The sequence below is a fragment of the Hordeum vulgare genome, chromosome 6H, assembly GCF_904849725.1.
Source record: "Hordeum vulgare subsp. vulgare chromosome 6H, MorexV3_pseudomolecules_assembly, whole genome shotgun sequence".
In the NCBI taxonomy this organism is placed as follows: domain Eukaryota; kingdom Viridiplantae; phylum Streptophyta; class Magnoliopsida; order Poales; family Poaceae; genus Hordeum; species Hordeum vulgare.
The window spans coordinates 58263103-58270703 of record NC_058523.1 but is presented as its reverse complement, the minus strand read 5'-3'; the positions used below and the strand labels follow the sequence as shown (position 1 = coordinate 58270703).

Genomic DNA, 7601 nt, shown 5'->3' with positions numbered 1-7601 from the left:
ACTCATTATTTTTTAAATTAAATAAAAAATGCAATATTTAAAAATAACGCCCATTAGGGGTCCCACGCACCGCTACCCCTCGTCTCTTCCTGGTTTTCACGTGTGAGACACAAGGCTTTTTATAACAGGGGATGCAAACCGAAAGACCCAGAAGCTGCGGTAAGTAGATAACTAACAGACCATATTTCATCCATAAACGTTCAAAACTTATTTTATGCCTAAACGTTTAAGAGGGTGTTTGTTTTCAAGGACTTATTGGTTTTGGGACTTAAAAAAGTCTCTATAAGTCCCACCTAAATCAAACACAAGGGATTTATTGGGACTTATTATGATGATTTGGGACTTATCAAATAAGACTCTCTAGTAGGAGTTTATTGGGACTTATTGCTCGTTAGCCCGCGGAAAAAGTCTCCCGCGTCGATCGAGTGGCGGCCGTCCTACCCCTCGTCGCTCGCACCTCCCTACCCCTCGTCGCTCGCACCGCCCTACCCCTCGTCGCTCGCAGGCCCCAATCGCCGCCGCCCACCCGGTCCGTCGCCGCCCCGCCCCGTCGCCTCCCGGTCCGTCGCCGCCCCGCCCCGTCGCCGCCCGGTCGCCGCCCCGCCCCGTCGCCGCCCGGTCGCCGCCCCGCCCGGTCGCCGCCCCGCCCCGTCGCCGCCCTGCCCCGTCGCCGCCCGGTCGTCCCGTTTTCTGCCTCGGTTCGTCCCCCCCGCCGCCCCGTTTCTGCGTTGGTTCTTCCCCCGTCGCCCCGTTTCTGCATCGCTGGAGTTTTCTGGTCCGCATGGTTATGTGAACAAGTGTATTTTATCAGGTGCAACATGGACTTATAAATCCCTGTAAACAAACAGGTAGAGACTCGGGACTTATAAGTCCCTGTAAACAAACAGGTAGGGACTTATGACTTATAAGTTGGGACTTAAAAAAGTCCTAAGACTTATGAAACAAACAGGGCCTAAAACGCCCGGCCCGGTCAGTGTTTGCCCGAAATCTATTTCGCCGCTAAACTGCTGATACGCTGTCCGACCTGGTCAGTGTTTGATTAAAAATGATCCAACCACAGACCTCTTATTTTCGTCTAAACCGTTCAAACTAAACAAGGTATCTCAAATGAAACCAAATTTGAAGGCAATATAAAAATGACCGGACATGTTAGCGCACACTGCTCCACGTCATACCTATTCCAGACTGTCCATCTATGGCCACCCTTCCGGTGCGAGCAATGTTGGCAAAGGAGGCGTCTAGAGCCCGCGCAGGTGGGGATGGGGCTTTTGCACGTTAGGGGCTACTACATCGCGTCGGGGACAGAGCCGGAGCCCATGCGCGGCCCATGCCCGCCGCGACCGAGGCAAATTTTAAACACCCTGCCGTTTGTATAATTAACTCGCAGTTCGTCTAGAACAAATAATATTTTTTCTAAATACCCATATCTTTTAAACACTAACTTTAATTTTAACATGCTATATTTGAAAATTGATTAAAAATGTGTAGAATATAAATATTATGTTATTTAACTGTTAAATATTTTTAAAATTCTATTTATGGTGCAACCTTAATCAACAGTGTATGATCCATTTTTCTTTCATTGACCCGGATTACAATGAACATCTCATCAAAGACAGATTTGAGACAAAAGAAACCGTCGATAACCTTGCATGTATGCCTCAGCAGAGTCTTGCATGAAAAAAAAGATTTCTCATCTTATGTCGAGAGAGACACCTTGGCAAGATCTATAGGGGTCTTAGTCATGGTTACCGGGTTAGGGTTGTGCGGTATTTTCTTCTCTTCATTGCAATGCACGGACTCTTTTGCTATGTGCATTTAATGCACACATTTCTTCAAGATTTTGGCATGTGACGTTCGACTTCATGCCACCAGATGCCATAGTTTGTTGCTATATTCAACATTTTGGTGGACAGGAGAGATACGTTGTTCTTCATAGTAAATACGACACTATAAGCATTGTGCTTGCACAATTGTGTCAAAAATTTATTCCGTTGCAACGCACGGCCAATTGTGCTAGTTAATATAAAATCAACAATGACAAATTAATTCAATAGGTTGTGAAGATCGATTCCTTGCTTGATCATAAAACGGTCTTTCCCCGCAAAAAAATATCATGGATTTTGAAAAGGTTCATTCAATTTTTATAAGGTCAACCGAATTCAAAAAAAGTTCACAGATTTTCAAAAAATGTTCATCGAATTCGAAAAAATCATTATTTTTTCAAAAGTTCATCGAAATTTAAAAACGTTCAGCAAATTTTAAAAAAAATTCACCGATTTTTGGAAAGGTTCATCTTATTTGATAAAAGTTCATCATTTTTTTAAAAACTTTCACCAATTTTGAAAAAAAGTTCATCGAATTTTATAAAAGTTTATCATTTTTTTTCAAAAGTCCATTGAATTTGAAAAGACATACTAGTAGAAAAGATGAAAGAAGCAGTAGCTGAACAACCGATGGTGGAATGGTTATTGCATCGTGCGGCTGTCTAAGAGATCGTAGGATCGAATCCTGCTGCACGCACCGGTTAGGTAAATTGCACTATAACCGGCGCCTGTAGCCCCAAATAGGGTTTGCCAGGCTTTTGGGTTGGACAGGTGCTACAGACCGGTAGCAGCACTGGGCCTGGCACAGTGGTTGCGTGCCTAAAAAACAGAATTTCAATTTCTCAAAAAATAAAACAGAATTCCATCGGGCTCCGATTGTCGGTAAAATTGCCAAAAATGACCCCTGGGGGGAAAGAACTCACGGAGTGACCCCTCGGGGAAAATATTTCACAGGCCTGACCCTTTTGTGTGGCGCCCGACACCTAGGCGCCACACTACACTGTGTGACGTCTAGCCGTTAGGCGCCACACCCCCCGACCACCTGGCAGGGAGGGCCCATCCCCCAGGCCGTGTGACGCCTAAGCCTCAGGCGTCACACATTGTAATGTGTGGCGCCGAACGCTTAGGCGCCACACATTGACTTAACTGGCCACGGGCCAGCCCCCCTCCCCACCCCCTCCCCATTCCCCTCCCTCATTCAAACAGAAACTGCAACGGCGGCGGCTGGCTCTCTTCGAATCCCTAATCCCCTCCCCCATCTCCTTCAGATCTGGTGATTTCTTCCTTGGATTTATCCCCCAAGGTAATCTCCTCCCCCATCCCTTCCGTTTCCCATCCTTCTATCCAAGTGTATTAGGTTTTTGTTGAGTAGATTGATTTGAGTAGGTTCTTATGATTTGACCAGTTAGGATATGAGTTAGTATATGAGTAGATGAGTAGTAGTAGTTCATATTTGTAGTAAGTATTAGTAGTTAGTATATGACTATATTAGTAGTAGTAGTTCATATTTGTAGTTAGTATTAGTAGTTAGTATATGAGTATCTCTACTATTAAAGGGGGATCTGCCGTCGTGATGGTTCGACCTCCAACGATCCCCCCCCTACCGCTAGCCTTTCCATCGTTCCACCGATTTTTTTCAATCCCTCCATAAACCAGACAATAAACCAGACGATAAACCAGTAAAAAACCCTTAGAAAAAAAAGTAATCACCACGATCAACCCCCCCCCCCATCACGACTCCCACCCACATCCCGCCGCACAACTCCCACCCGCATCTGCCCGACCCCCCTCACATCGGCGCTGCCCCCAATCCCCTCGCCTCCATGCTGCACTCCTCTCTCTCTCTCTCTCTCTCCTCCAGATCCGACTGAGTCCGCCGCAGCCGCTATGTGCATGATGGGCCGCGCCCGCCGCCATCTTCGCTGTGGCTCCGCCTCGCACCATGGATTTCTCCAGCGACGGCGCCATGTTGTACCTCGTGTGCCTCCTGCCCGTGGGCCGCTCCGCCGTGGTGAAGCGGCTGCACGTGCCGCCGTCACCGTCCCCGTCCTCCGCCACCATCACCAAGTCCTTCTGCAACGAGGTGCTCATCCTCTCCGTGCTCCGCCACCCGCACCTCGTCTGCCTCCACGGCTTCTGCGCCGACCCGCGCGCGCTGCTCCTCATCTACGACTTCGTCCCCAACGGCACCCTCTCGCACCACCTCCACCGCCGGGGCATGGCGGCGCCACCGCCTCTGCCCTGGCAGACCCGAATCGCCATGGCGGCCCAGATCGCGTCGACGCTCAAGTACCTCCACTTCGCCGTGAAGCCGCACGTCGTGGAGGCCGACATGCGCGCCCGGCTCGGCGACTTCGGCGTGTCGCGGTTCCTGGCGAGGCTCGACGCCTGCTCGACGACGACCGGGCGAGAGATGGCGTGGTGGTGCTGGAGCTGGTGACGGGGCTGCGGCCCGTGGACGTGGGCAGGGAGCGGCGGGATGTGACGCTCGTGAACTGGGTGGTGTCCAAGATCCAGACCGGCGAGCTGAGGGAGCTAGGTGGTCTACCCGCCCATGCTCGACGAGCTCCCCGACGTGATGCCCAGCGTGGAGGCAGTGGCGGAGCTGGCGTTCCGGTGCGTGGCGCCGAACAAGGACGATCGGCCCAACGCCCGGGAGGCGCTGGCCGAGCTGAGGAGAATCCAGGGGATGCTCTATCGCGTGCGCATCCAAGGCCGCCTTTCGCCGAGCCCCATTCATGACCACAAACAGAGGAAGGGAAGTGGGAGGGAGGGAAAGAGGGATTGACTACTCCTCGCGGCGGCGACATTGGTGGCAGGATCCTCACCACCACCAAATCCTTACCTGCCGACCTCCCCACCACCACCATCCATGGTGAACGAGCTGGCCAACCCAGGAGATCCGTCTGCATCACCCTCTCCTCCAAGACGGCAGCTTGTAGGGATGGAGTGGGGACATCATGTACAACCCGGCATAGAGGGCGACCAGATCGAGCACAGGTCCACCTCTGCTTTGTCATGCACGAGATGCTGCCTCTCAGTCGTCATGGATTGAAGGAAGCGACAGTGATGGTTGTTCATGATGCCTGTGTGGTTGGCATGCCATGGTTGTCCCAGATGCGGTGATGTCTTTTTCATTAGTGCTCACCTATTTTCTGTTTTTGATCAGGTTAGTATTTCAATCAAACCAGTCAACTGCTTGTTCACTAGATCCTACACTGCCACACATTATGAATGACTTACCTGGCTCTGTAGCGAAGGTTTGGTCTGAACTACTTTCCACCCTGATCTCCTCCGCAACATGTCGTTCCATGCATTGGTAGCTAAAAGGTATCAAGTGTGAGTATCACATCTATCTCCCTCCCAACTCATTTGTGTTCATTATCTTTCAGTGTGCTATTGTGCATATTTTATTTGCTATTGCGTAGAGTAATTTTTATAGAATGTGCTATTGTGTATTCTGCAGAAATATATGTGCTATTTTGCAGATCCATGCTATCAGGGACTGTGCATCTTTTTCTTAAATGATGTAGTTTAATTTTTAAAACAAGATCATGTGTAAAGCAATTTGCCCATGAAAATGCAGTGCTAGCTGTGGATTCAAACACCAACAACCATGTCAGCGTCCATGGTTGTGGACGTGGACGCTTGTGGCGAGAGATGCAGAGCACAAGCATATCACTTGCCTTTTATTGAGTTGTCCATGGTGACAACTGTGGTAGTGTCGTCCTTGCTAGATCTGCGCATGAGTGGTGTTGTCAATCATAGTGAGAGATGTATCAATGCTAATTGTTTGCAGATGGGGAGGATATATAGATGTAAAAGAGCCTTTATATTGTTCTTCTTATCTAGCTCAGGAGAAGTTAATTCTCACTTCTTTCACTTATGGGTTCGTATTTTCATTATGCAAAGTGGCTTGAAAATAGACTATCTTTGCTCTTTCCATGAGATTTAAGGCCACAATTTTTTATTTAAAAGAGGAGCCGGCCAATTCTTTTGTTCATCTTGTCCTTGAGATAAAATCTTATATGCTCGGTTGGGCATCTTCAAACTACAGGTTGTTTCAACTAATGGGTATCACTGAGTTCCTGCTACTATCTATGCAATTCCATGATGGTCAGATATGAAGTATTATAGAGTGAAATATCAAACACTTTGAGCAGCAGCGTTTTCCATTGTTTCTACAAGCACTTCATATTCTTCTTCGTTAGATACCCTAAAGGTAATTTATGAATGGTATGCTTCTGTGTGTTGATCAATGAGCTGAGTTGATGGTTAGAATCTGGGACGCTTGTGAAGCTTTAAGGACAAAATTTTCGTTTGCTCACAGAATAAAAAAGTAGAAGCTAATGTCTCCATAAATATGTTTTTAGTCTATTCAGTACGAATGGTATGGAGAACATTGCAACTTCTTTTACAGGAAGTGGTGTACACTTCCATACTTCCATTTGGATAGTGTTTCTCTCATATGCCTCTATTTGCACCATTGAGTAATATTTTGATTCTAGAGTTACTGTCATTTTGGGCTCATTTTTTCGTAAAATATTACTGTGCATGCAATTCAGGAGTATTTTGTGACCGCTGCCAGGTACCGGGTGCTTCTGTGACATTTTAACGCATGTTCCTCCCTCTCACCTATCACTCGCATAGGCAACATTCAGCACTTCTCATGTGTGTACTTGCATACATGTGTATGTAGTGCTAAATTTTTTTATCAGGTTGCCAGGGATATACATATGCGTCTTTCCACCTGGATGGTATCATCCTTGGAACATGAACTACTGAACTTTGTCAAAATTTGGCATGTGAAGACTCAGGTTCGTACTCCAATTGTTTGGAATATGTTTCAGATGATCACACATGTTTGTGGTTGATATATATTTACTAATGACCTTTTTTGTCAGTAGTCAGATGTTTCAATGTTTGAGGGGCATCCTGGACCCAACATTGTTATACCCTTCTCTGAAAATGATTATTTCCTGCCATTATATATGTGTCCCATAAAACAATGTGCAGTACAATGTTGGATGCCTTTGTTATTATGATTTTTTACCATTCCCTAAACTGCCGCTGTTGATGGTGTCCAGCTTTGGGATCTACAGAAATTGAGAAACTTTAGGACTTTATCGCCATATATTGTGCGTATACATAGTGTATACATGCCCGGTAATGTTAACATTCATTATTCAAGGGAACACATCTATTTTGACTATGCAGGCTGGAGTGTAGTGTTAACCATTGGAGTGAGAGGATAGTATAAGGGCCAAGATGGATCAGGGCCAGATGGGTTATGACTCAGCTATGGCGCGTACAAAAGATGGCATGGCAATGTGGTGCTAGCTTAGATGTATTAGTCCACATACCATTCAGTACAATTGTCAAATTGATAAAATCATATTGAAGCATTAATAAAATAGCCAACTGAATCACTTCAATTCTATTTGTTTATTTATCGAGCGACTATCATTTGGGTACCCAAGCTTTCAGGTATTAAAAACATTCTTGTAACTTGAAAACAACGATTCATGCACCATTTTCTTTTTGTTTAATAATCATTGGTAGAAGTGAAAAGTTGTTAATTACCTTGTAGATCCCAATGTTTTTAGTTCTTGCCACAAGAATGAATGTATCTAGATTTATTTTAGTTCTAGATACATCCTTTTTTATCCATTTATGCGACAAGTAATTCCGGATGCAGGGAGTAGAAAATTGTTGCTTGAGATGCTTAAATGATGTGTCGCAGCAATTATATTCTTCTCCCTCATATGCATATAA

General features: G+C 46.2%; 1 pseudogene; it reads left to right on the top strand.

The window, feature by feature from the left end:
* Positions 1 to 3768: 3768 nt before the first annotated feature.
* Positions 3769 to 4614, top strand: LOC123405079 (annotated as a pseudogene).
* The last annotated feature ends 2987 nt before the right edge of the window (positions 4615 to 7601 follow it).